At 46.0% G+C, this 27,243-nt stretch overlaps 1 long non-coding RNA gene and 7 other non-coding genes across 9 annotated transcripts in view; 5 read left to right on the top strand and 3 right to left on the bottom strand.

Annotated features, from left to right (window-relative positions):
• Window positions 1-27,243, top strand: part of LOC131911340 (uncharacterized) — a 68,525-nt gene that overhangs the window by 23,495 nt on the left and 17,787 nt on the right. The gene's annotated exons all lie outside the window — the stretch shown is intronic.
• Trnai-aau (transfer RNA isoleucine (anticodon AAU)) lies at window positions 474-547 on the bottom strand. Its single transcript has one exon. It is a non-coding gene; the product is annotated as a tRNA-Ile (tRNA).
• On the top strand, window positions 5,708-5,780 carry Trnam-cau (transfer RNA methionine (anticodon CAU)). Its single transcript has one exon. It is a non-coding gene; the product is annotated as a tRNA-Met (tRNA).
• Trnav-aac (transfer RNA valine (anticodon AAC)) lies at window positions 13,420-13,492 on the top strand. The gene has a single exon. It is a non-coding gene; the product is annotated as a tRNA-Val (tRNA).
• Trnai-aau (transfer RNA isoleucine (anticodon AAU)) lies at window positions 14,978-15,051 on the bottom strand. The gene has a single exon. It is a non-coding gene; the product is annotated as a tRNA-Ile (tRNA).
• Window positions 20,569-20,641, top strand: Trnav-aac (transfer RNA valine (anticodon AAC)). Its single transcript has one exon. It is a non-coding gene; the product is annotated as a tRNA-Val (tRNA).
• Window positions 20,837-20,909, top strand: Trnaa-agc (transfer RNA alanine (anticodon AGC)). Its single transcript has one exon. It is a non-coding gene; the product is annotated as a tRNA-Ala (tRNA).
• Window positions 22,128-22,201, bottom strand: Trnai-aau (transfer RNA isoleucine (anticodon AAU)). The gene has a single exon. It is a non-coding gene; the product is annotated as a tRNA-Ile (tRNA).

The following is a 27,243-nucleotide window of genomic DNA, read 5'->3' as shown; positions in this document are numbered from 1 at the left end:
CTTATTTTGTTGAATAAAACTACATTTTTTGATTGCCCCGTGCGGGGAAAGAAACCCGCGATCTTGTTGTTATTAGCACCACGCTCTAACCAACTGGGCTAACCGGTATATGAAAGTTTAACTTTCTACCTCTAGAGACAGACAATGACACAAATGTCATTTGACAGAGGATTTGGGGAGTTTTGTAAGTTTGTTGCAATTTTCAAAGTTTTTCTGCGAAGAGCTGTGAACCACAGATTGTTCTAAGCCTGAACAACGAAAGAGTAGACGTCCCGTTCCTATGATTGCTGACCCAGGTGTTTCTTGGAGTCTAGACAGTCCCAGAATACTTGCTCAGCTTGCAAGTCGCCCTCCAGCGGCCGAACTGAAGAGTGTAGAGCAGCTTGAGCTGTGTTCTCTTCTAAGGTGATATACCTTAAAAAGCTTCCAGTAATTGGAAATCTCGAAGTTGGTTCCAAAATGAAATTGTCACGTGGCCCGTACAGGGATCAAACCCGCGACCTTGGCGTTATTAGCACCACGCTCTAACCAACTGAGCTAACCGGCCAACACAATAGACCACCCCTCGATCTACACAGTTAGGAAAGAACGCAAATTGCCAATTGACAAAGTTGTTCGGTTTTCTGTGGGGTTTGGTTTGATTTTTGGTTTTTTGGTTTTTTGTTTTCTTGAAATTTTGAAGTTTTCTTGAAGTTGGGGAAACGTACGAAACTCACGTTGTTCCAAGTAGAACGTTTCTCTGAGCAGAAACAAAATTCTGTACGAGAGGAAGCAATGTCGCCTTGCAGTGAGTCCTGACGCAGAGATACTGGCCCTGGACAGCCCAGTCCTCTCGCTTGGTGGCCGCACCACCGCAAGGCGCCCTCCAGCCCTCACGGAGTTCGCATCCTGCGCAGATCTCCCTGTTGCCTCCAAGTGACGATCTGATACACAGCCTCCCCAATTTTACCCATTTCTCCTTCAATTCACCAAAACCATTTGGATAACGCGGTGGGTGGCGGGCCTCGGCCAGGTCGCGCGTCTCTTGGGCCGCTAGGGCATCGCTCGGGTCCTGTAGACGCGGGGACTCCAGCGGCCGGTGATGGTGCCCGGGAGATCTGCGCCGTTCGCGGCCCACGGGGCTTCGTCCCTCCGGCCACTGTCGCGGTCCGCGGAGTCCCGTGAGGAGTGAGTCCAGGAGCAGCGCGTCCCCGCCGGGCACAGGCGGCGGAGTCCTCTCGGCACAGCCGCCCGTGTCCTAAGCGGCAGCGACGCCCAGCTCTGCTCGGCTTGAACCCGGATTTACCGTCGTCGCTGGACCAGCAGCTGTTCCAGAAGTCCACGGACGCCTCCGATTCCGGGCGGTTCATAGCTGTCTCCGCGGGAACCCGAGGAGGCGGGAGCAGGCTGTCGTGTCCTGGGGGTCTGAATTCGGGGATGGGCTCTCGTGTTCATTCCGTCCCCTTTTAATGAAGTCTCGGGGAGTGGAGAACCTGAGATTCTGAAATGAGTATTTTCAGGTCGCACAGAAAACACTGACTTTGGGTGCTTTTGGTCTGAGCGTCTGCAGATCCCTGGCGACAAACGGACCAAGCCCAAGGCGACACCCACGCGGCCGTGTGGACCCGGCGCTGACCGCTGCAGGACCTGATGCCCGGGATTCCTGTGACCCGGAGGCTGTGATGGCCCGGCTTGAAGTCTCCTCATCCTGAGGTGTGAGACAACCCCTTGTCGCCGCAACCAGGAGCTTTGGTGACACGGACTATCCTTGACTCCGAATCGCCCACATCCTCAGAGTCTGTAACCGAGGAGGTCACGCAGGGCATCGGCCTCCACCTTCCCAGTCGTTTGTTCTTCCGCCACCTTTTGGTGAAAAGACACTGTTGGTCCTGTTCACGAGGAACCGACCGACCCTCAGAGCTCCAGTTCCCTGACTAGCGGCCCTGCCGCGGCAACCACCACAGGAGACACGAACAAAGGGGGATTCGAAACAGCGCGAATGGGCGGCAAGTGACGCACAGCTCCTGGAACCTCACAAGCCACAAACCTCTCTACACCGGGCTGTCAGGTCCCCGAAGGCCGGTCCAAGAGCTCTGCCAGGTCTTCATTTCAAAGCCCTGTCCTCGACATCCATCCAGTAACTCTCCAAGGCTAGAAGTCCTGTGCCTACGCAGCTGACAAGGACCTAACCAACTTTATCTGGTTATCCCAGGAAAGCTTCACCCCAAAAAACCCTGAATTGGGTCTCGGATTCTCATCTACTCCCTAACAAAACTACTGAGGTTCTGTGGAGACGGGGCTCTTGGGTAAAGCGAGCTTGATAGGACATTTTAGTGGGATAGTTAATTTCTTTGGGAGATGGGAGCAGAGGTCCTCAAAATGTTGACTCTGGTCGCCGTGCGTGGGAAGTTACAAGTACATAGATACTCTGATCACATTGGTATGTGTTAGACAACATAGACCAGTTCTGTCTGACTACCTCCATAGGAAGTTAACATGCCAAAACTCCCACTCAGTTCCCGTTGAGCTGTCTCAGTACTGCTAAAATGTCTGTTGAATCGAACCCTAAAACGGAACTCCCTGTTCCTATCTGCGAATCTCCATCAGGGAGACTGTGGAAATCTCAGGTTCAGACTTCAGAGCTCCAGACCCCAGACAGAAAAGTGTTGTAGGAAATTCCCTGGTGTGGGAAAAGCCACAAACCACTCAGTGACTCTGCCCTGTTGTTAAGAAGCATTACGATATTGAGCAATGTGGATGGAAGAAATTAAGGCAACTGGGTTCTTCCCTCGAGTTATTTCTGAATGAAAACGAACCCATTCCATTGGGTGATTTAAAATTGAAAAGAGGAATAGAAAAAGACATCAATCCCCCAGACACAGAAGTCTCACATTACAGATTAAAGATGGAGGGACCATGCAGGGCAGCTGACCTGGTACATATTAGTCTCTGGATTTCATCTCAAGCACCACAAAAGAGTCAATAAATGTGTGTTGGAAAAGTCCAAACCTGCGGGATGATTAGCTAAAGGACAGTCAGTCACTGGTCCAGAATGAGCGGTAAGGGGTGAATGCCAGCCATGTCCAGGTTATGTCCTTTCCTCCCTAGCCCCTGTTGTGGGGTACTCACCAGAGAAGACCACTCACACAGAAGCTTAAGACAATGGAAAATCTTTATTAGCGGGCTGGTGACTACACTGGGCTCTCCCATCCCAGTGTAGCACTGAGTCTTTCTCAAGATAGGCTTTGAAGCACCAAAACCATGTCCTGGGTGGACATACTTCTGTGAACAAGAACAGTTAGCAGAAGCAGATCTGCAAAAACCAAAAAGCAAAGTTACCACATTTAGAGACTGCCCCAGAACTGTGCACTTGGATAGATTAAGTCCCTGTTTTCATTTTGGCAAGTGGTGCTGCCCACTTGCTGAGTTTTACAGCCCAAATAGAACTTCTATCATGGAGTCAGTTGTGGCTAGGTCTAGGGGTATACTAAGATCTGAGGCTCTGTTACAACTCTAGGCTTCCATGGCCCTATTTTCTGGTAAAGACCTCGATGGGGATTACCTTTCTTTAGATCAGTGCCCTGGGGTGTGTTCGATGGTTTGAAAGGAAATGGGTGGTGGCACACGCCTTTAATCCCACCAGTCAGGAGGGAGAGGCAGGTCCACACAATAATTCTTTGCCCCTCTTAGCAAACAGACTCGTAAACAAGGGTCCTGAACCCCTGCTCCACAGGCACTTCCAGTTCCATGGAAGGCACTTGCAACTGTCTGTTCCCATCAGTCACTCTGAGGACAATGCCCTCCCACGATTACCTAGTGACATTTCTTTCTCAGGCAATGGTTTTTTTCAGCCCCTGTCTCTGTCCAGTTTTTTTTTTTTTAATCTGAAAATGCATTCCCCTTCAAGGTTTCTAAATTAATTACCTGGCTAACATTTCTTCATTCCACAAATCTTTGTTTCTTTGTTTTGTTTGAAATTGGGTTTCCCTGGAGTCCTGGCTGTCCCACAGCTGGCTTTGTAGACCAGACTGGCCTTGCTGTTCCACAAATCTTAAACAAATCCCCTAGCCCGATGCCAGCTGTGCTCAGAGAAAAGGACTGTTTCAGTATTGAACCAGAATCCTGCTGGGGTGAGAAACAGCTGTGGAAGTCACTGAGCTCTGCCCTCCTCTACTGCCTTGGCACTTGACTCTTTAGAAAACTGTGAGGAAGACCAGGCAGAGGATGAGGCCCAGTAAATAAATAGAAGGCCAGGGGATGGCGAGAGGGAGGCAACTTGGTAAGATAAATACCTCTAGATCAGACAATGTGGTGGTGCCGTGTGGTTAATATTATTATTATTATTATTATTATTATTATTATTATTATTATTATTATTTGGGTGGGGATATCTTTAGGATCTATGTTGACATATGAACAAAAGTTTTTCTTCTGGAAAATGCCAACTATAAAGTGTCACCTTCATGAACTCATGAAATTGGGAATGAGGTGTGTTGCAGGGGGTGGAAAGTAGGAAAGAAAGAGTGTGAGGGCAATATGATGAAGATACATTGTATACTCCTACGCTGACTGGTTTCCCTCAGCTTGACACAAGCTAAAGTCGATGGAGAGGAAGGAACCTCAGTTCAGAAAATGTCTCCATAAGATACAGCTGCAGGCAAGCCTGGAGTGCATTTTCTTAATTAGTGATTGATGGGCATCGGAGGAGGTGTGTGTGTGTGTGTGTGTGTGTGTGTGTGTGTGTGTGTGTGTATCAGCACATTGTCTGTGGGTTCACCTCTGGGCTGGTGGTCCTGGGTTCTATAAGATAGCAAGCTAAGCAAGCCATGGAGAGCAAGCCAGTAAGCAGCACTCCTCCATGGCCTCTGCATCAGCTCCTGCCTGCAGCTTTCTGCCCTGCTTCAGTTCCCGTCCTGATGTCCTTTGATGATGAACAGTGATGTGAAAGCTTAAGTCAAATAAACTCTTTCCTCCAAGGATGCTTAGGTCATGGTGTTTCGTCACAGCAAAGATAACCCTAACTAGGACCACCTGTATGAAAAATTCAAAGGAAAAAAAATATAAAAGCTGAGCCCTGATTTGTTTCTCTTCTGGCTTTGTCAATCACCAGTGTGTGATTAATTCTACTGAACCTCAGCTTTATCAGTAAGATGAGAATAATGATAAACAGGCTTATGGAAAAATCAGGGTGCTTAAATAAGGTCAATAAGATCTTAATAGGTTTGGGGGTCATAGTGATGGGAAAGAAGAAACAAAACAAACACAAAACCACCAGAGACCCCACGCTAATCTCACTGTGTGACATTTTGAGATTATCCGAGACAAAATGGTTGGATGGACGAGCAAGTTTGCATGACTGGCCTGCACACCTGTCTCCCAGAACTAGTGCGGGCTGTTTACACTTTTAAGTATTCAGTGAGAGGCACTGTTCCAACAGGGCAGGTTGACACGGGAGAGGAAAAGACTGAGAACGATGAGGTAACAAAGTACGGTGTCAAGCAGTAGCTGAGATCGGGCACCACGTTCAGTCCTCCATCGTGGTTTCGGGGCTTGTGAGGTTCTTCAAGAGCGCAGGACCAAGAGAGTCTGTGTTGGTTCTCTTGGAGATTCCCCGCCTAAAACGAACACAAACGCAGGGAATTGAGATCTGATGGTAGGGATGGGGGAGGGACACCTTGAAGACAGTGAATGTTTCCTGTAAGGTAACACAAACCAGCTGTCTTTGGAAGCCTTCTTAGCGCAGTAGGCAGCGCGTCAGTCTCATAATCTGAAGGTCCTGAGTTCGAACCTCAGAGAAGGCAGTTTTTGCTCCCTGCCTGATTTCCCCTCAACTCAGAGTCTTTCTTGGACAAATGAATACCACAGAAGTCTTTAGGATTCCCATGCCTGAGAACTGCCTACCCAGATATTTCTCTGCTAACTTTTATAGAACTCACAGCCAGTCTTTATGGAACTCAGAGCCACTTCGAGGTTCAGTGAATGGAATTGTCCTATAGTGGATCCACAGACTTTCTGGAGCCGCAGAGAAGCAAGACAGAAACTCTCTGTGTGGTGTTTGGTACTTACCGAGCGACTGGATGTCAACTTTGTGGATAGCTGCAAGCCTGGGCTAGCTGAATTGGTATTCTTACTGAAATGAACCAAGAAGCATGCTAAGCCTGACCGGAACAGAGAGAATCCAGGCTGTGAGAACACTGGTCTGGGGTCAGGCGGATCTGGGTGGAGAACTGCAAAGCTTCTGTTGTCCTAAGGAGGTCCTGACACCCAGGGGACCTGAGTAGTCCAGGAGAGAGTCCGACCCTGAGGAGCACTGTCTTCAAGGAGGCGTTGTACCTCGCATTGCACATCTACCAATGTCAACTGTAGTCTCAGAATTCTTCACATTTCTCACAGGACACAAAACGACCAGTCATGCTTCCACAATGACATCCGGGTAATCTGCTACGAAAAACCGCTGATGCCAAGAAATGATAAAGAATAAAAACACCTGTGTCTCGTGGGGGTGGGGGTGGGGGTGATGGGGGCAGGGCAGCAACCAGGTGTGCTGCTGAGCTAGGCCCGACCTGCTCTTACTAATTACCATAAAAAAGTGTCTCGCTTAAGAATAACTCCAACAAAGTAGACAAAACAGGTGTTCTGTTAAATCTCTACCCTTTAAATAATTGCAAATCCTGTCTTCCAGATGTCCCTGCCTTGAGGCCTACGTTAGATTTTTCTCACCCTGCAATCACCTGACGTGAAATTGGACACATACTTTTAACACTTCTCAGGCTGCAGTCTAACGTTTCCGTTCCTGACCTTCCTGAGATTGCTTGGGAAGCACAGTTTTCAAATTCTAACAAGACCACAATCTAGGAAGAAGGGAATGGCAAAAACATAATTTCCTGTTTTATACACTGTAAAGTCCCTTCCCGAGATTCTCATGTCTGAGTTCCTGAAATCACTGAGGAGTCACCTTGCGTGGGAAGATGACTGTGTGGCTGTGTTAAGGTCACAGAATCGGGAAGAGAGTTTAATTTTCTTAGGGTCTCAGAGGGCTAAGAGGCCAGCATGGGGGAGGCTGGCAAGCAAGCCCCAGCCATGGCTGTGAAAGAGGAAGCCCAGAAATCACACCTCAACCTCAAGCACCAAGCACAGAGACCTGGAGGCAGAGGGAGCCTATGGAGTCGCAGGGCTGACCCCTGGGACACTTCTAGCAAAGGGGCAGCACTTCTGTAAACAGCTCCAGCAACCGGGAACCAAGTCTTCAAATACCTGAGCCAAGAGGGGACCTTGTCATTCTAATCACGACAGAGAGATTGTCTGGGACTACCCAGGTCAGCCCAATAGAATCACATGAGTCAATAAAAGTGCAGAACCTCTCCCTGATATTATCCAAAGTAATTCAATGTATGTGAGAAGGAACTGGTCCTTCAGGGCTAGCTTTGAAAATGGTGGGAGAGGGCTACAGTGAAGGGAGAGATGGAACTGAGAAGCTGGAAATAGAAGAAAAATGATTCTCCTGATGGAACACATACAGCCAACAACACTCCAGTTATAACTGAGAGAGACTTGGAGTAGACTCTTTATCTAAAGAACTGTGAGATGGCAAAACCACCACCACCACCACCACCATCATCATCATCATCATCATCACTAATATTGAAGTGTTTAAGCCACTAACTTTGAAGATATATGTTCTGGCAAAATAACAAAAACAAACAAATGAACAAAAACATATTGCCTTTGGAGTAGAGGAGGTAAAGCAGTCACATCTGTCTTGTTAACTGCTACTCTGCCAAAGACCTGTTTCTGTGGGGGTTTCAGGTCCCCAAAAGGACGTGTGGAGTCGGGGGTGGGAGGTGGGGAAGGAGGAGATGGACATGATCTGAGGGTGAATCAGGATGGCTGCCAGCAGGTTTTAATTGACAAAAGATTACACCTTTTATTGCACATTGGATTAAATGGGAGAAAAGGAGCATGTGAGCCTGGGTGTAGCTTGAAATCAGGGATTGAGGTCTTGACTTGACAATAACCACCAGTCACATGTTAATACAAGGGCCTTTTGCCATAGATAAGAAGAATGACTGCTTTATCAAGCAGGAACTTACCTCAACTCTCCAAGTTCAGAGACCCTTATCCAAATTCCTGACCTTGGGAAAAGGACTTCTGGGGAGCAAACATTGTATTACAGTTTCTTAGTCTTGCTATATGGGCCTCTTTCCTCATAACACTCCCAAAAGGGAATGTTTAATACCTTACTCTTTCCCCATTATACTGTACCATTCTGATTTCCCTATACTTATTAACTGAACTCTTGCCTTAAATGCTTCAGGCTCTGGATATGAATTGTAGGCAGTTCATCCTTGGGACCAGGTGTGTCTAGTAAATCTCTAGTTTTCCTATTCTTGGTATAATTAGGAGGGCACAATGGGATTCCTGGTTCCATGGTGGTGGGGAATTTTTTTCCAAAGAATTCTTTTGTTTTGAGAGGCTACCATTGCACATATTTTCATCCTTTACCAAAGCCCATACTAAATTTCCCATAAGGGAAAAGTGTTCCATGTGTTATGTTCAAATCACATGGACCCCCAAAAGATCACCATAGAAACTGAATCCCATCATATAAAAGCACTGAGCCTGTATTTCAAGCTCGAGCTTGGTCCCTCTGTCTGTCTGATGCAGCAGTGAGAGCAGAGAGCCCTGAGAGCAGAGAGCCCCAAGCCCAGGTGGTGTAGTAGTTTTAATCATAGCTGAGGTTGGGGTGAAGTTATATCCAGGGTTCAGGACCCTGATTGGCTGACATTTGTCTACAGGTATCTGCAAAAAGGAAATAGATATGTGGTAGGCTCAAGAACATCTGGCAATCTTATCTGATGACTGGAATGTTTGGAATATCAGGTTCTTCCCCTTAGATGCTGGCCCATCCCTGGGTGGATCCCTAGGTGGTATTAGCTAATGGCTTTTCCAGGATCCATATGTTGCCTGCCAGTAAGCCTGTTATGGCAGCTGTGTCTAGACCTCCAAGCCTGTCATGGCAGCTGTGTTGTCAAGCTGTTTTGGGCCCCCCACATTCCCCTCTTCACAAGTACCAATGACAGGAATAAATCATGAGTCCTATCTGTCCAGGGGTTCAAGGGTATTTGGACCTAAGAACCATTAGCCAACAGATTTTTCTAGGGCAGTGACATCTATTGCCATTCTTAAGGCCCTGTAGTTCTTATCTTTGAGTACAGCCAGATTATAATCATGAATTATTAATGTAGAAATAATAATTTCTTAAGGCCATATAATATCTCTTTGGTTCTGCATAAAGAAGGTCAATTATCTTATGTTATTGCAGAACCATTTTAGTTAATGGATCCATCAATTGACTAATCTAGGCCTATTTTCCTGTTATGCCAATGGACATTATAGTTAGCCATTTAGTTCCCTATGCCATAGAGTTTCCTGTTGACTTGGCATTTCAACCTATTCTGGGCAGGGAGTCCAGGACAATTTATTCTCTTTTGGAACTGCTTCCAGCTGACACTGGGGCATTGTTGTCAGGGCCTAAAAAGGCTGAAAGGCCAGTAAAAGGCTGGGCCATGGGGCATTTGTCAGAGCATATAGTTGTCTGACCCAGCTGTAGAGGCAGGGAACAATCACATTGGCTGGGCTGGTTCACATCAGCTTTCAGCAAGTCTAGAGCTCATAGTCAGCAACTGATGCTTGTTTGTTTCTGTCAGTCAAGTGGAAACCTGTTAAGACAAGTTTAAACTAGCAACAGAAGTTAAAATTGATGAACTTATTTGGAACTTTTAGGCCCTTAGTCTTAGTGATTGGGAAGGGGAAGAATTCCAAGACCAGGAGAGAGAAAAATACCATCCTCAAGAATAGACAGGTGCACAAAACTTAGGCTGTACTTATCTGGAGTCCTTTTGACTTGTTTGTGAGAAGTGGATCCAAGTTTTATGAATTTTTGGTCCTCTGAGGTCTATATGAATTTTTATCTTACAAAATGACATTAAAGTTTTAGATACATTAGCGTTACTAATCTGTACTGAACTCCATATCATAGACAAAGCAGGCAATGGGTATCTGTAAAACAGCAGAAGTGGACTCATATCTTTGAGTCCTAGCAAAACCTACAGACTTGGGTTAAAAGCGTGTACATTATCCTTCTGTCCAGAAAGTCAGGTATAGATTGGACAGAGATTTGTTTGGCCTGATGAGAAGCACTTTTAAGTTTCTATTTAGAAGACAACTAAAAGAAATCTAAAATCTTGAGCTTGTGACCCAAATAGTAAGCAGTCATTGTTCTATTAGTCTATTAGGACTCTATTAATGTTAAACTCCAAACTTTCGATATCTTAAAAGAATAATATCATAGAAGGGGAAAGAAATCTGAAGCTTTTGAGTCATCTATTTATACCTTTGTAACTTGTATTTACATCTTAAATCATTTTGAGACCCTCAAAGCTCATAAGCTTTCACCTCAGAACTTCATATATCTTAAAACATTCTTAGACCTTCAAAACATGCATACTTTCATATCCTCAGACCTTTCTTTCAGACCCATATTTAAACCTTTACAACATACTTCAACTTTCACATCTTAGAACCCTTTTTAAATCAAGAGAGACCTGGTAGCTTTAGAAAAAACAAGGCTTGATTTAAAAGGATATAAAATGAGCTAATAAACTGGCTATTGTCTTGTGGAAGGTTCTGGTTGTCTGATGCTGTCAAGCTGACAAAGTTATAGCTAGCCTAGCTGTCAATACTATCAGAGATCTGAGAAGTATAAATTATAACTTACTGCATACCAAGCAGCTTGTGAATCTATTAAAAATGACAGAGACCAGTCCATATCCAGTTATTCATACCCAGGTCTCCATAGAGTTAGAGGCAGAAGTATCAGAACCGCATCAGTCTTCACCAGTCCCCTAAGGTGAGAGTTCTCCTGTGGAAGAGGGACATGGAGAAGACTGATCTTACTTTATCTAGGCAAAAGAGGTACAATCAATTCTCCACTGTCCTGCTGCTTGTCTATAGTCTGGGCCAGGTCCTGGCAGCAGGTGTTGCATCAGGGCATCTTGTCCAGTGGTCAGCATTGCCATCATCCAGGTGGAGACATCGTGGTGCCCCATAATCTTCTTTGGGTCTCCAAAGACTGCTAGGATCTGGGAGTCCCTGACTGACACAATACACTTTTTAATCAACATTTTAAATTCCATATTCTGCAGACTTATAAAATATTTGAGGGATGTCCAGGTGTATCTGAACAGACAGATTTTGTTTCTAGCTATATATTTTAAGCTCAACCCTGAAAACATGCAAGGGACCAAGAAAGTAATTAATTAATTACATTAGTATTTGGCATGACTACAATTAAAGAACTTGATTATTATAAGATGACTGACTACCTGTGTTCTCTAACAGTCCACAATAAGTTGGCAGCTTTCATAAGACTAGGACTTCACATTCTATTCCTGTCAGGTTTAGCCTTAGAAACAATGATTTTGAATTGAAGATCTTCTAGTATTAAATATGGGTTCAGTAAAGAGACCAAAATAGGCATTCTATGGGTAAAAACAGAAGAAGTTTGTACCAACCTGTTAAGGCTTCTCCTGGGAAGGCTCTTGCCTTGGAGGACAAGGGAAAGATCCCAGGGTGAAATGGGAACAGGAGAAAGGGGTGAGCTGGAGCATGGCCCATGAGCAGAGACTGAGGGAGCCTAGGGGACAGCATTGTCCTTGACAAGGTCTAAGGCATCACAGCCATATGTTAATGGAAGGGCCACAAGTTCCTTTTGTCAGAGACAAGGAGGGTGACTCCTGTTTTAGCAAGCAGGAACTTTCTCCAAGCCCCTGAGGGAAAGGGAGCTTTATCCAAATGCCTGACCTTGGGAAAAGGACTTTGTAGTTTTATCTCTGTTAAGTATGAGCCTTAAAAAACAGTTTATCAGTTGAAGCTCCTTTTAGTATTTAGTCATTTATCTGACTCAGTTTATCCGAAAAACTTAGCAAATTTAGCAAAGACAAGGAGGCTAGGCATACCTTCTTAAGCCTGAACAGACCCTGAGTAAGGAGAGGCATTCTCTTAACCACTGGTTCTCAACTTTCCCAAAGTTTTGACCTTTAGTTCCCCGTGTTGTGGGGATGACCCCCCCATTAGGAAATTTCCCCATTGCTATTTCACAACTGCAGAATGTGGGGGTGCCCAAAACAGCTTGACCACACAGCTGCCATGACAGGCTCTACCTTCCCCAACCTTCACAGTGGTGTCTTTCTGTCTCTGGGTCTTCAGGCCTGTCTGATGCGGCCTCCTACCAGCCCCTAGGATACCCTCCTTCCTGGCCTGGCTGTGCTGAGTGCAGTGGGAGGGGCTTCTGCAGCCTGGGGGGGGGGGGGCTGCCCACTATGACATGGCTTCCTTCTGCACCTGGCCCAGGGATTGACTCCACTGCTTGAGCCATGTGGGGGTGGAGGCAACACTGAAATGCTTGGGGGAAAGTCCCACGACTATGAGACGGGCTTGGAGAGCTGCTCACAGCTTAGAGGGTTGGTTACAAAGTGTTATCCGTTAGGGTAAGAAAAAAAGAAAAACCTACGGCTAGGTTCAGATGCTTCACGTTGGTACAGTGTAGTTGCAAATTTAGATTTATTCTTGTTATGGTATATGTATGAATTTCTGTTGTTTAAAATATTGTAGCCATACAATATATTCTAGACTACTGAGGGAAATCACAAGAAAGACTTTGGTAAAAGATTCTGTGTTTGAAAATAAGAGAGAAGGCAGTCCCTGGTGAAAGGGCAACATTTGCTGACACAAAGGAAGGGAAGGCTGAGAGGACCCACAGGAAAGAGTAGAGTATTTACGTGCATGGGCATTTGCATGCGGAGCCGCATGGGGCCGAAAGAGGGCGACAGATGCCCTCATACTGGAGTTGGAAATGCTGAGGAGAGGCCATGTGGGTGCTGAGATTCAAAACCAGGTCCTTAGCATGACAATTCCTTTAGAAATTGAAAATAGAGCCACAGAGCCATCCCTCCAGTGGGAACATGGCCACAGGAGTGGGATCAAGGAGTTCGGAGACGTTTGCTTGTTCCCAGGAACTAATCACTGTCTTCTGAGATGCTCACTCCTTCACATCCACAGAAGGATAATTCCCAGAAGGATTAGTATTAAAAAGCGGCTCTGTCACTCAAACCGAAGAAGCCGAGGACATGGTGCTAAGTGAGGTGAACCAGGCACCGAGGGACGAATTCCACAGGACTTGGCTTACATGAGTGTTCATCTGGCAGCAGCAGGGTAGGGTGGGGTCACCAAGAGCTGGGGATGAGGAGGTCAGCCATCTTAGTTACCTTGATTTAGCTAGTCCATGATACAAGGATATACAATGAACGCCGCCATCAAACCATTTACTCAGCAAGTTTTCAATGTATGTCTGGAAACTAGGAAATAGTGGTTATGTAGGAAGTTTCCGTAGTGTAGTGGTCATCACGCTCGCCTAACACGCGAGAGGTCCCCGGTTCGAAACCGGGCGGGAACAGTATTGCTTTTTCTCACTTCTCTTTTCAGACTCTCAGCTCACTCCCTACACTTTCAGCCCTTAGGACCTAAGAATCTCAGCTGTGCTAACATTTGGACCTTCATTGTCATGCTTTCCTGGACCAAAGACAGAATACTTAATTTTGCGAGGATCCACTGGACACACAAGAAAATACAAGAAAAGGTGGGGACTATCGGGGGACTAGCTCAAATGGTAGAGCGCTCGCTTAGCATGCGAGAGGTAGTGGAATCGATGCCCACATCTTCCACTAATCTTGTTGCCACTCATGGCTACAGCGAAGCTCATCCTTCCCACAGACTTGTGTGACGAACCTCTGGGGCACAAATTCACTCTATAGACCTTACAATGAGGTGTTCTGGTGCTTGCCTAGTGTGTAAAGCCATAATTTGGTTCCATTCGAGAACTAATTAAAGTTTGGAGAAAGTTCTGAAGACATCTGATTTATTGCTTTACACTCAGAGTGATCCTTGTCTTTATATTGCAATGGGAGAGTTCACCGAAAGGTTCTTTGTAAAAACCATAACGCAGACCTCTGCAGGGCTCCCTGCGAGTGTTGGGAGGGACAAAGCTCCGGCTCAGAGAACTGTCAGCAAAGAATCTGCCAGAACACGCTTTGACCTCACTCAGCTGTTGGACGTTGGTGAATGGCTTGGGGTTCTGAACCCGACATTCCTCACTTCAGTGTCTCTAGATTGGCAGAAGGCAGGAACCACACAGGAGTGACCCACCCTTCTGATCCTCCCAGGAGGTCAGGTGAAGAGTCAGTGCGGATGGAGAGAAGGACACTGTAGGAAATGTGACGAGGACAAAGGCTCAGGTCTTCTCTGTATCCCTCTGCTTCCAGACTCCTTAAACGAGCCAGAAGTAGGGGCCGTGGGGCAATAAAGATAGAGTCCTTTGAGAGTGTTACGACTTAAATGCTACACAGAGTAGATTTTGGTTTTGTTTTTTGTTTGTTTGTTTGTTTGTTCTATAGCACATTAGCTTTGGCTTATTTTTGTTGAATAAAAGTACATTTTTTGATTGCCCCGTGCGGGGAAAGAAACCCGCGATCTTGTTGTTATTAGCACCACGCTCTAACCAACTGGGCTAACCGGTATATGAAAGTTTAACTTTCTACCTCTAGAGACAGACAATGACACCAATGTCATTTGACAGAGGATTTGGGGTGTTTTGTAAGTTTGTTGCAATTTTCAAAGTTTTTCTGCGAAGAGCTGTGAACCACAGATTGTTCTAAGCATGAACAACGAAAAAGTAGACGTCCCGTTCCTACGATTGCTGACCCAGGTGTTTCTTGGAGTCTAGACAGTCCCAGAATACTTGCTCAGCCTGCAAGTCGCCCTCCAGTGGCCGAACTGAAGAGTGTAGAGCAGCTTGAGCTGTGTTCTCTTCTAAGGTGATATACCTTTAAAAGCTTCCAGTAGTTGGAAATCTCGGAGTTTGTTCCAAAATGAAATTGTCACGTGGCCCGTACGGGGATTGAACCCGCGACCTTGGCGTTATTAGCACCACGCTCTAACCAACTGAGCTAACCGGCCAACACAATAGACCACCCCTCGATCTACACAGTTAGGAAAGAACGTAAATTGCCAATTGACAAAGTTGTTCGGTTTTCTGTGGGGTTTGGTTTGATTTTTGGTTTTTTGGTTTTTTGTTTTCTTGAAATTTTGAAGTTTTCTTGAAGTTGGGGAAACGTACGAAACTCGCGTTGTTCCAAGTAGAACGTTTCTCTGAGCAGAAACAAAACTCTGTACGAGAGGAAGCAATGTCGCCTTGCAGTGAGTCCTGACGCAGAGACACTGGCCCTGGACAGCCCAGTCCTCTCGCACGGTGGCCGCACCACCGCAAGGCGCCCTCCAGCCCTCACGGAGTTCGCATCCTGCGCAGATCTCCCTGTTGCCTCCAAGTGACGATCTGATACACAGCCTCCCCAATTTTACCCCTTTCTCCTTCAATTCACCAAAACCATTTGGATAACGCGGTGGGTGGCGGGCCTCGGCCAGGTCGCGCGTCTCTTGGGCCGCTAGGGCATCGCTCGGGTCCTGTAGACGCGGGGACTCCAGCGGCCGGTGATGGTGCCCGGGAGATCTGCGCCGTTCGCGGCCCGCGGGGCTTCGTCCCTCCGGCCACTGTCGCGGTCCGCGGAGTCCCGTGAGGAGTGAGTCCAGGAGCAGCGCGTCCCCGCCGGGCACAGGCGGCGGAGTCCTCTTCGCACAGCCGCGCGTGTCTTAATGTATGTCAAAATGATACTTCCTTAGTCTATACCTATTAAGTTCCATAATTTTTCCAAATAGTTTTTCCCAAAATAAACGCTATATTTCAACAATGGCTAGTCCATTAGAAATGTGAACATCCTCCTACTCACATGTAACAGGAGCTTCTTGAAAACTGTTTCTCTAATGAAGTGATTTTACATACTACACCTACTCATTGTTGAGCTGTTCAACTTATGGCAGCCTCTTCCTTTAAGACCATCTTTATTGAAAACATGATTTTTCTTCCTTTAAAATGTAATTATCTGAAATTATACTCTTGGATATATATGGAGCAATAGTAGTTCAACAAAACTAAACTGATACAATCTTCCACTACATAATTTCCTAGAGGAACACACACACTCACTCACACCCTTCACGTTCTGAAAATTTGCTGTTTCTCTATTTCTGTATATCCTGTTTGTATCTTTGTCCTTTTTTTTGTTTGTTTGTTTGTTTTTGAGACAGGGTTTCTCAATCCCTTTTGTAATGTTGACTTTATTATAAATATAATGCTCTAGCACTGCAGAGCATTTGTAATGTATTAAAGTTCCTCACAGTCCTGGCATTCAGAACTCAACTTTGCTAGCATGAACTCCAACCTCTGTGCATACAGATTGACAGCTGCTCTATTTAATGTCATATAAAAGGACTACATTTCATTTACATTTAGATCGTTGGTTAGTTGTTCTAAACATTACTTTACTTTCTTTCAACAGTTACATATCCCCTGAGCTTTGGGATAGGTCTTGTTTGTTGAAGGCCCTCAAATACTGAAATGATACCAATATGAGGGCTTAGTGAAAGAATGCCTAGCTTGAGGAAGACCTTGGGTTTGAACACCAACATTGCAGTAATAACAGCGCATTATTTAACAATTCCCATTACTGACTTTTTTGAAGTGTGGGGCAAGCACTTTATCCCGCTCTCTTGGTCATACTTTTAATCTCTGCTATTTTGAACTTTGCTGCTTAGTCCATTCTGGTCAGTTTTGATTAGAAGTCTATTCTGTTGGATATTAAGATAAGTACACCTGCTTGCTTCTTGGGTCCATGTGCTTGGAATTCCTCTTTCCATCCTTTCACCCCGAGGTGACATGCATCCTTGGTGATGAGATTTGTTTCTTGGCTTCAGCAGAAAGTTGGATTCTGTTTTCTCATCAAATAAGCAGTGTTTATTGATTCCTGGTCTTTTGTTGTTAGGATGTGAGTCCTCCCAACCCCCTTTTTTCCCCTCCCCACCCTCTTTTGATGTACTGTTGTGGGATTATTTTTTCCTTGTTGTAGACGAATTTCTAAATGGTCTTATTAAATAAAAAAACATGGAGCCAAATAAAGGGGTGAAAGCCTTAGAGATCAGGGAAGTAGTGACAGCCACCAACCACCTTACCTCACGGCTCTGCAGCTTCCAAATGTGAGCTACTTCCTGTGTACCCAAGCCTTTATTGCCTTGCTGTTCTGCCCTCTCATTGACTATCTTAGCTCACCTACCTCACTTCCTTGTCACTGCCTGTCAGTACAGACCTCCAGGTCTCTATGGTTGGTACTGGGAATAAAGGTGTGTCTCACCATGCTTGGTTCTGTTCCCTAGTATGGCCTTGAACACACAGAGACCCTGCCTGCTAAGTGATCAGATTAAGGGTGGGTGCTGCCTGACTTTGTTTACTTAAAATGGCTGGCCTTTTCCCCCTGATCTCCAGGCAAGCTTTATTTATCAAAGCACAAATAAAATATCACATTTCTGCACAAATAAAAAATGATCACACCTTGTGTCCTTTGGGATGTGGCTAATCTCCTCAGACTGAAGTTTTCCTTCTAATGTTTTCTGTAGAACTGATTGGTAGGCAGAGATTACTTAAATTTGGTTTTGTCATGGAATGTTTTCCTTTCCCCGCTGATGGTGATTGACAGTTTTGCTGAGTATAGTAGTCTGGGCTGGCACCTGTCATCACCCTGGTTGTGGAATGTCTGTCCAGGCCCCACTGGTTTTCAAAGTGTTCCTTGAGAAGTCAGGTGTTATTCCAATATGCATAACTTTATAAAAAAAATTAAGACTTTTAGATTTTATAAGACTTTAAAATGTCTTTGTAAGACTTATACAGATATGACTTTATGACTGATCTTTTTCTCTTTCTACTTCAATGTTGTTTTTTTGTTCTGTATATTTAGTGTTTTGATGATCATGTGTTATGGGGAATTTCTTTTCTGGTCCTACCTGTTTGTTGCGCAGTGTGCTTCTTGTGACTGGACAGGCACCTCTTTCTTTAGATTGGGTAAATTTTCTTCTATACTTATGTTAAAAATACTTTTTTGCCTTGGTGGTGGCAGCTCATGCCTTTAATTTCAGGGGTGGGGTTGGGGGGCAAAGGCAGGCCGATCTCTGTGAGTTCAATGCCAGCCTGGTCTAAAATATATATATATATATAGATATAGATAGATATAGATATAGATATAGATAGATAGATAGATAGATAGATAGATAGATAGATATAGATACAGATATAGATATAGATATATAGATATTTGAGCCTTGATCAGATTTTCTGGATGTTTTATGGTTGAATTTATTTATTTATTATAATTTTTTTCATTTAACATTCCAATCTCTGTGCACCCTCCCTCCTATTCTCCCGCTCCCATCCACCATCATCCCCTCATCATAGGGGGTAAGGCCTCCCTTGGGTAGTCAACAGAGGCTGGCATACCAGTTAAGGGCAGGACCAAAACCCTCCCCCTTGCATCATGGCTGAGTATGGCATCACACCATAGGGAATGGGCTCTAAAAAGACAATCCATGTACCCGGGATAAATCCTGGTGCCATTGCCAGGAGTCCCCCAAACATATCAAACCACACCACTGTCGGCCTAGTGCGGTCCCATGCAGGCTCCCCAGCTGCCACTCCAGAGTCCGCCAGTTCCCACTAGCTTGGGTCAGATGTGTCTGTGATTTTCCCCATCATGATCTGGAACCCCCTTGCTCCCATAATCCCTCCTTCAACTGAATTCCAGGAACTCGGCCAAGTGCTTGGTTGTGGGTCTCTGCATCTGCTTCCATCAGTCACTGGATGTAGATTCTATGATACCAATTAGGGTGGACATGGATTTATTTTTGTACTTTTACTTGTTTTCAGATTTAACATTTTCTTTGACTGAGCTATTTATTTATCCTATCTTGTCCTCACATTCTTTCTTCAATGTCTCATCATCCTCTAATGAGGCTTAGTTTAAGGTTTTTGTTTGACACCCTGAGGTTTTTATCTCCAGTTTGGGTTCAGTTTGGGTTTTCTTCAGTGATTCTCTTTCTGTGTTCAGGTCTGGAAAGGTTTTCATGGTTTCATTTAAGTGTTTGTGTTTTCATGGTTTTTCAGTAAGGCATTCATTTCTTCACATCCTTTTAAAGGTCCTTGAAGGTACTCCTAAGTGGTATCTGGAAGTCCTGGTCGTGTGCTGGAGCTTCATTGCACTTCTACAGGTCTACTGCAGTGGGACCACTGGCTTCTCACGGAGGCTGCTGTCTCACCTGTCCAATAGACTGGAGCTATGCTATTTGAGGGGTTTCTCCGGGTCGATATCTGATCTTGTCCTGGATGGGTGGGTATTCTGTTCTTTGGTGGCTGTTGCCCACTCTGGATCCGAGGCAAGTGTGGTGGCTGTGGGGTTCTGGTAGAGAGGGCTTCTGTAGGTTCACAGGTGACATAAAGGAATGGAGACAGCTAGGAGAAAAGAACCAGAGGGGCAATGGGAAAGAGCTGGGGGACCAGGGGTGGCAACAAGGTTCCCACAGAGTGGAGGTAGGGTGGGAGGAGGGGTCCCTGCAGGCAGGCTGCTACAGGACTGAGAGTAGTTCTGGAGAGATCAGAATGGAGGGCAGGAAGGATAGTGACAACTGCCTACCTGTGTCCTAGTTCAGTGTGGTCCCTGGGGGTCCATGGTAGAAAGCATTTCTGATCCCTAACTGACAGAAGAGTGGAGCTGGGCTATGAGGAAAGGCTGAGGTGGGGAGGGGGTCAGTGGAAAAGAGCTAAGGGGACCCGGATGCTCAACAGGAGGCGAAGTCCCCAGGGCAGGATAGGGGAGAAGGGCTCCTGTGTTTCAGCCCAGTGTGGCCACTGGGAGTCCCTGACTAAAGGGTTTCTGCGCGACATTTGCTGACACAAAGGAAGGGAAGGCTGAGAGGACCCACAGGAAAGAGCAGAGTATTTACGTGCATGGGCATTTGCATGCAGTGCCGCATAAGGCCGAAAGAGGGCGACAGATGCCCTCATACTGGAGTTGCAAAAGCTGAGGAGAGGCCATGTGGGTGCTGAGATTCAAAGCCAGGTCCTTAGCATGACAATTCCTTTAGAAATTGAAAATAGAGCCACAGAGCCATCCCTCCAGTGGGAACATGGCCACAGGAGTGGGATCAAGGAGTTCGGAGACGTTTGCTTGTTCCCAGGAACTAATCACTGTCTTCTGAGATGCTCACTCCTTCACATCCACAGAAGGATAATTCCCAGAAGGATTAGTATTAAAAAGCGGCTCTGTCACTCAAACCGAAGAAGCCGAGGACATGGTGCTAAGTGAGGTGAACCAGGCACCGAGGGACGAATTCCACAGGACTTGGCTTACATGAGTGTTCATCTGGCAGCAGCAGGGTAGGGTGGGGTCACCAAGAGCTGGGGATGCGGAGGTCAGCCATCTTAGTTACCTTGATTTAGCTAGTCCATGATACAAGGATATACAATGAACGCCATCAAACCATTTACTCAGCAAGTTTCAATGTATGTCTGGAAACTAGGAAATCATGGTTAAGTAGGAAGTTTCCGTAGTGTAGTGGTCATCACGCTCGCCTAACACGCGAGAGGTCCCCGGTTCGAAACCGGGCGGGAACAGTATTGCTTTTTCTCACTCTTCTCTTTTCGATTCTCAGCTCACTCCCTACACTTTCAGCCCTTAGGACCTAAGAATCTCAGCTGTGCTAACATTTGGACCATCATTGTCATGATTTTTTGACCAAAGACAGAGTACGTAAATGTGTGAGGATCCACTGGACACACAAGAAAATACAAGAAAAGCAGGTTGACATTGGGGGATTAGCTCAAATGGTAGAGCGCTCGCTTAGCATGCGAGAGGTAGTGGGATCGATGCCCACATCCTCCACTCTTTATGTTACCGCTCACAGCCACTCATACCACAGCGATGCTCAGATAATGGAGGACTCGTGCTTCCCACACACTTGTGTGACGAACCTCTGAGGCTCAAATTCACTCTATAGACCTTTTAGTGTAAGGTCTGGGAAGAGGCTTAGTGTTGTGGTGCTTGCCTTAGGGTATAAAGCCCTAGTTCGATTCCATTCGAGAACTAATTAAAGTTCTGAGGACATCTGATTTATTGCTTCACACTCAGAGTGATCCTTGTCTTTATATTGCAATGGGAGAGTTCACCGAAAGGTTCTTTGTAAAAACCACAACGCAGACCTCTGCAGGGCTCCCTGCGAGTGTTGGGAGGGACAAAGCTCCGGCTCAGAGAACTGTCAGCAAAGAATCTGCCAGAACACGCTTTGACCTCACTCAGCTGTTGGACGTTGGTGAATGGCTTGGGGTTCTGAACCCGACATTCCTCACTTCAGTGTCTCTAGATTGGCAGAAGGCAGGAACCACACAGGAGTGACCCACCCTTCTGATCCTCCCAGGAGGTCAGGTGAAGAGTCAGTGCGGATGGAGAGAAGGACACTGTAGGAAATGTGACGAGGACAAAGGCTCAGGTCTTCTCTGTATCCCTCTGCTTCCAGATTCCTTAAACGAGCCAGAAGTAGGGGCCGTGGGGCAATAAAGATAGAGTCCTTTGAGAGTGTTACGACTTAAATGCTGCACAGAGTAGATTTTGGTTTTGTTTTTTGTTTGTTTGTTTGTTCTATAGCACATTAGCTTTGGCTTATTTTTGTTGAATAAAAGTACATTTTTTGATTGCCCCGTGCTGGGAAAGAAACCCGCGATCTTGTTGTTATTAGCACCACGCTCTAACCAACTGGGCTAACCGGTATATGAAAGTTTAACTTTCTACCTCTATAGACAGACAATGACACCAATGTCATTTGACAGAGGATTTGGGGTGTTTTGTTACTTTGTTGCAATTTTCAAAGTTTTTCTAAGCATGAACAACGAAAATATGAGTGTCGCGTTCCAATGATTGCTGATCCAGGTGTTTCTTGGAGTCTAGACAGTCCCAGAATACTTGCTCAGCCTGCAAGTCGCCCTCCAGTGGCCGAACTGAAGAGTGTAGAGCAGTTTGAGCTGTGTTCTCTTCTAAGGTGATATACCTTAAATAACTTCCAGTAGTTGGAAATCTCGGAGTTTGTTCCAAAATGAAATTGTCACGTGGCCCGTACGGGGATTGAACCCGCGACCTTTGCGTTATTAGCACCACGCTCTAACCAACTGAGCTAACCGGCCAACACAACAAATCACCCCTGGATCTACACAGTTAGGAAAGAACGTAAATTGCCAATTGACAAAGTTGTTCGGTTTTCTGTGGGGTTTGGTTTGATTTTTGGTTTTTTGGTTTTTTGTTTTCTTGAAATTTTGAAGTTTTCTTGAAGTTGGGAAAACGTACGAAACTCGCGTTGTTCCAAGTAGAACGTTTCTCTGAGTAGAAACAAAATTCTGTACGAGAGCAAGCAATGTCGCCTTGCAGTGAGTCCTGACGCAGAGACACTGGCCCTGGACAGCCCAGTCCTCTCGCTTGGTGGCCGCACCTCCGCAAGGCGCCCTCCAGACCTCACGGAGTTCGCATCCTGCGCAGATCTCCCTGTTGCCTCCAAGTGACGATCTGATACACAGCCTCCCCAATTTTACCCATTTCTTTTTCAATTCACCAAAACCATTTGGATAACGCGGTGGGTGGCGGGCCTCGGCCAGGTCGCGTGTCTCTTGGGCCGCTAGGGCATCGCTCGGGTCCTGTAGACGCGGGGACTCCAGCGGCCGGTGATGGTGCCCGGGAGATCTGCGCCGTTCGCGGCCCGCGGGGCTTCGTCCCTCCGGCCACTGTCGCGGTCCGCGGAGTCCCGTGAGGAGTGAGTCCAGGAGCAGCGCGTCCCCGCCGGGCACAGGCGGCGGAGTCCTCTTGGCACAGCCGCGCGTGTCTTAATGTATGTCAAAATGATACTTCCTTAGTCTATACCTATTAAGTTCCATAATTTTTCCAAATAGTTTTTCCCAAAATAAACGCTATATTTCAACAATAGCTAGTCCATTAGAAATGTGAACATCCTCCTACTCACATGTAACAGGAGCTTCTTGAAAACTGTTTCTCTAATGAAATGATTTTACATACTAACACCTACTCATTGTTGAGCTGTTCAACTTACGGCAGCCTCTTCCTTTAAGACCATCTTTATTGAAAACATGATTTTTCTTCCTTTAAAATGTAATTATCTGAAATTATACTCTTGGATATATATGGAGCAACAGTAGTTCAACAAAACTAAAACTTATACAATCTTCCACTACATAATTTCCTTGAGTGACCCGTCCCACGGGCCAGGTTATTTGATGAGACCCGAGGAGGCACCTCCTGAAAGATCAATGGGGGCGAGAGAGAAAGGAGACCAGGCGCGTAAAGGAAGACAAAGTCAGTCTGAGTTGCATCAAGGTCTCCTTTATTGACTGGGTGTTGAGGCTTATAAGCAGGGCTTCAGGCAGGGAGGGGGAGCAGGGGAAGCAAGGGGAGAAGAATGGAAAATTCCTAAGGGAGGGTCAGGGTGAGGTCGCTTTGGTCCCAGGCCCCTGCAGCTGGCCGTTTAGCACATGCTCCAGGAAGTTTATCTAATCGTACATCCTGCGGTTAGGCCAGGAACCTCCTGTTTTTGCAAGGCTTGATAAAGCAAGGAAGGTCACACAAAGTTCAAGACACAGCTGTCCGGAGTCGGTCCCCAACAGTTCCCCCTCTTTTCTCAAAAATGGACCAAGTCCATGTGATCGGGGTGGCTAGGGTCAGAGAGAGTCCCTGTCTTAGGCTATACAGGGGGGCTTCCCATGCTCGGCAGCGTGCCATGTTGAGCCGGTCTCGACGACCTCTGTATGCTATTGTCTCCAGTGTGGGCCCTGTACTATTCCCGTCATTGAGTACCCTCTAGCAGGACCGTGGGGACGTTAGGGCCTTAGGACACTGAATCTGAGTCCTTGATGGGGCTCCTGGCCGGCCTCCTCGGAATCTACTCTGTGATAATGAATGGCCTCCTCGGAATCTACTCTGTGATAATGAATCGAGACGTGTCGTGGTAAGGCCGAATCAATCTGATTTTTGATAAACCGAGTCAACTGCTGAAAGACACAGGGACCAAAGGTAATGAGAAGGAGAAAAAACAATTAAGGGGGCTAGAATGGTAGGTAGCAAGGTGGAGAGCCAGGGGGACCCTCGCAGCCAATCTTCAAACCACCCATGCTGATTTTCAAACTCCCTTTTTCTTTGAGCCAGCCTTTCCCTTAATTTTTCCATCGATTCCCTGACAATACCAGTATGGTTGGCATAAAAGCAGCATTCTTCCTTCAAGGCGGCACATAGGCCCCCTTCCCTCAGGAACAACAGATCCAGGCCCCTTCTATTTTGCAGCACTACTTCTGATAGTGAGGTAAGTGATTTTTCAAGGGCGAAAATAGATCTTTCTATTGCCTCCAGAGATCGGTGGTCATGGCCATCTGTAACTGCATCAAGTGATTATTTTGTACAAGGGCGGTGGTCCCTGCACCAATTCCCGCAGCAATGCCTCCAACACCCAACAAGAGGGCTATAGTCAATGACACAGGTTCTCGAGTGTATCTACTCCTTTGCTCAAAGGATTCCATAACCGAGCTTTCTTCATGATAGGTGACACGAGGCCACAACTGAACCAGTACACAGAATTCATGGGAACCATTAAATATCTGAGCAGACACACAGGGGGTTAACCCGGTGTTGCAGGCCCAGTAGGACCCATTGGATGCCTCAAGATAATATCCTCCTTTATAGGGTGTCGAGGTTTCGTTACAGAGATGCCTATGGGTCAGTGGGACTTTGCCCAAACAGGAACCTCGTCCAGAGACTTCAGGGAGTGTTAGTTTATGTGGCTTAGTCTAACACCTATTGCTCGGGGAAGTGAGGTTATTGGCAGTAGACTGAAAGGCGATTCCTTCATAATAAGGGGGACTGGAGGTAAGGCAGAGCCAGCAACCCAAGGTTTGGTTTGGATTTGTGGCATGTAGGGCCAGATAAGCTCCCTGGACCAAATTAAATAATCTTATCTCCTGTTCCCCCAAAAGGAGTAAGGAGAGTTCCATTAGTGGAGTCTACGATGGTAGTCACGGTGCTTGTATGGTTGGGAAAGGGACGAGGATGAGGTGAGGGGGGGAGGAGGAGGTGGTGATGGCACCCTTTCATGATTAGAGGGGACCTTTTGGTCAGAAAGAACTAAGTTGGGCCCTACCAACTTTGGGTACAGGTTTTCTATTGTTAGTAAGATCTTGAAAGTGACTCCTTTATCTGTGCCATCAAGATACCAGCGGAGTCCCCATGTTTTTCCCAAGGGCCATTCTCGATTCGCCCTACCCTGAAGAGTGAAGGTTATGTTTAAAGGTAATGATAGCCCGTGATCATGGGCTTTCCAAGTATGGGAGCTAAAGCAAAAATGTCTATTCGTGCTAGGCTTACTGTACCCTCTTGTAACTGAAATAAGGTCCCAAGATGAAGTTGGTTTCCAGTAAGCTGCCCCTGTGGTTTCACAACCCCATCAAGCACAAAAGAAGGTCTCAAATCCCCCACATCTGGTAGCCGTGGCTTGGCTTCTACCATCCTTAGGACAGACATAAAAGTCAGATTGTGCTAACCTACAACGAGCTGTAGGACTAACACAGCCTGGGGCGGTCATCACGGCAGGATTATTATCATGGAATGTCCCACAAGGGCTTGACCAAGTGGTTTTAGGACTTCAAGGAAATTGATTGCAGTTTGGAATCGTTTGACCTCCCGTACCATTTAACTGGTGCTGGTCAATAGTAGGTATATCCCAAGAATCTAATCCTGCAGCCAGCTGACAGAAGTCGGGAGTGAGTGAAGGCTACCAGGAATAGGGAGCATGGTTTGCAGTAACGCTCCAGACCTCCTCCCCCCCCCCCCCCCCCCGTTACTGTGAAAATTCGCCAGGTAAGCTTTTTAATAGCATGGGGGCTTTCCTCGGAGATGCAGGAGAGGGGAAGGGGGAAGAGTAGTAAGCAAACGATAAAGCAGGGGTTGGTTTTCCGAGGCCCGCGAAGAACAGGTCCTGCCATTGAGATGTCCGTGGCTCCCTTTATTTTCCAAGCCGGAGGCATTTCTGAAAGAAAAAAAGAGAATTTTTGTCTCAGGGTTGTGTCCTGGACATAAGTTATTTTTTCCTTAATCTAGGGAGGCAATCTGTGTAGAGTAAGGCTTAATCAGTCTTTCTGGTAGCCAACGAGCCCCATTTTCCTTGGAGTCATAAATACATGCAGACCCCTTTCCCCAGATTATAACTGGATCAGGACCGCCCCATTTTCCAGTTATTGGATCTTTCCAAAGGGCCTGCGCATATCCTTGTTTGGTTTCTGGGTGCCAGTGTCGCTCAGCTGCAGATTTTCCGAAAGCATCCAATGTCAGAAAATTTAATACGAATAGGGTGTGAGAAAGCAAAGCTTTGTGGTTTCCCTTAAAGGGAAATAGTGTCTCTTGTGAACTGAGTTTATTAAGAGTAATTTTTAAAGTTTGGTGAGCTCTCTCCACGATACCTTGGCCTTGAGGGTTATAGGATATTCCAGTGATGTGTTTAATTCCTAATTGTAAACAAAACTGTCTAAATTTGCTACTAGTATATCCTGGACCATTATCAGTTTTTATACATTTCGGCTGACCCAGCACTGTGAAGACATGTAACATATGATTGATAACATCTTTGGTGGCTTCTCCACTATGAGCGGAGGCACAAATAAATCCACTGAAGGTATCTACAGTAACATGTATAAACTTTAATTTGCCAAAAGAAGGAACATGGGTGACATCCATCTGCCATATTTGTCCAGGTATAAGCCCTCTGGGGTTTACTCCATAATGAGGCTTGGGTAAGAGCATCAGGCAATTTTTGCAGCTTTTTACAATTTCCCTAGCCGGTTCTCTAGTAATTGAGAACCTTAGTCTCAAAGTTTGAGCATTGAGGTGATGAAGGCGGTGCGCCTCACGAGCGGCTGCTACCTGATCATGTTGCAAGTAAGAAATCAAGATAGAACGTGTAGCAGAATCGGCAAGTTCATTTCCCTGAGCTAGGGGTCCAGGTAGGCCTGTGTGGGCACGAATATGGCCAACATAAAAGGGTAGTGACCTTTGTCAGATTAATTTTTGTAATTCAGAAAACATTTGGAAGGTGGGAGTAATAGGTTGGATATTGGGACCATTATCTATTAAATGTATCTGAGCCAAACAAATCTAGGCCCAATCTTGAAAATATCTCTAA

The sequence above is a fragment of the Peromyscus eremicus genome, chromosome 5, assembly GCF_949786415.1.
Source record: "Peromyscus eremicus chromosome 5, PerEre_H2_v1, whole genome shotgun sequence".
NCBI classification, from domain to species: domain Eukaryota; kingdom Metazoa; phylum Chordata; class Mammalia; order Rodentia; family Cricetidae; genus Peromyscus; species Peromyscus eremicus.
This window is presented reverse-complemented; position numbering and strand designations above follow the sequence as displayed.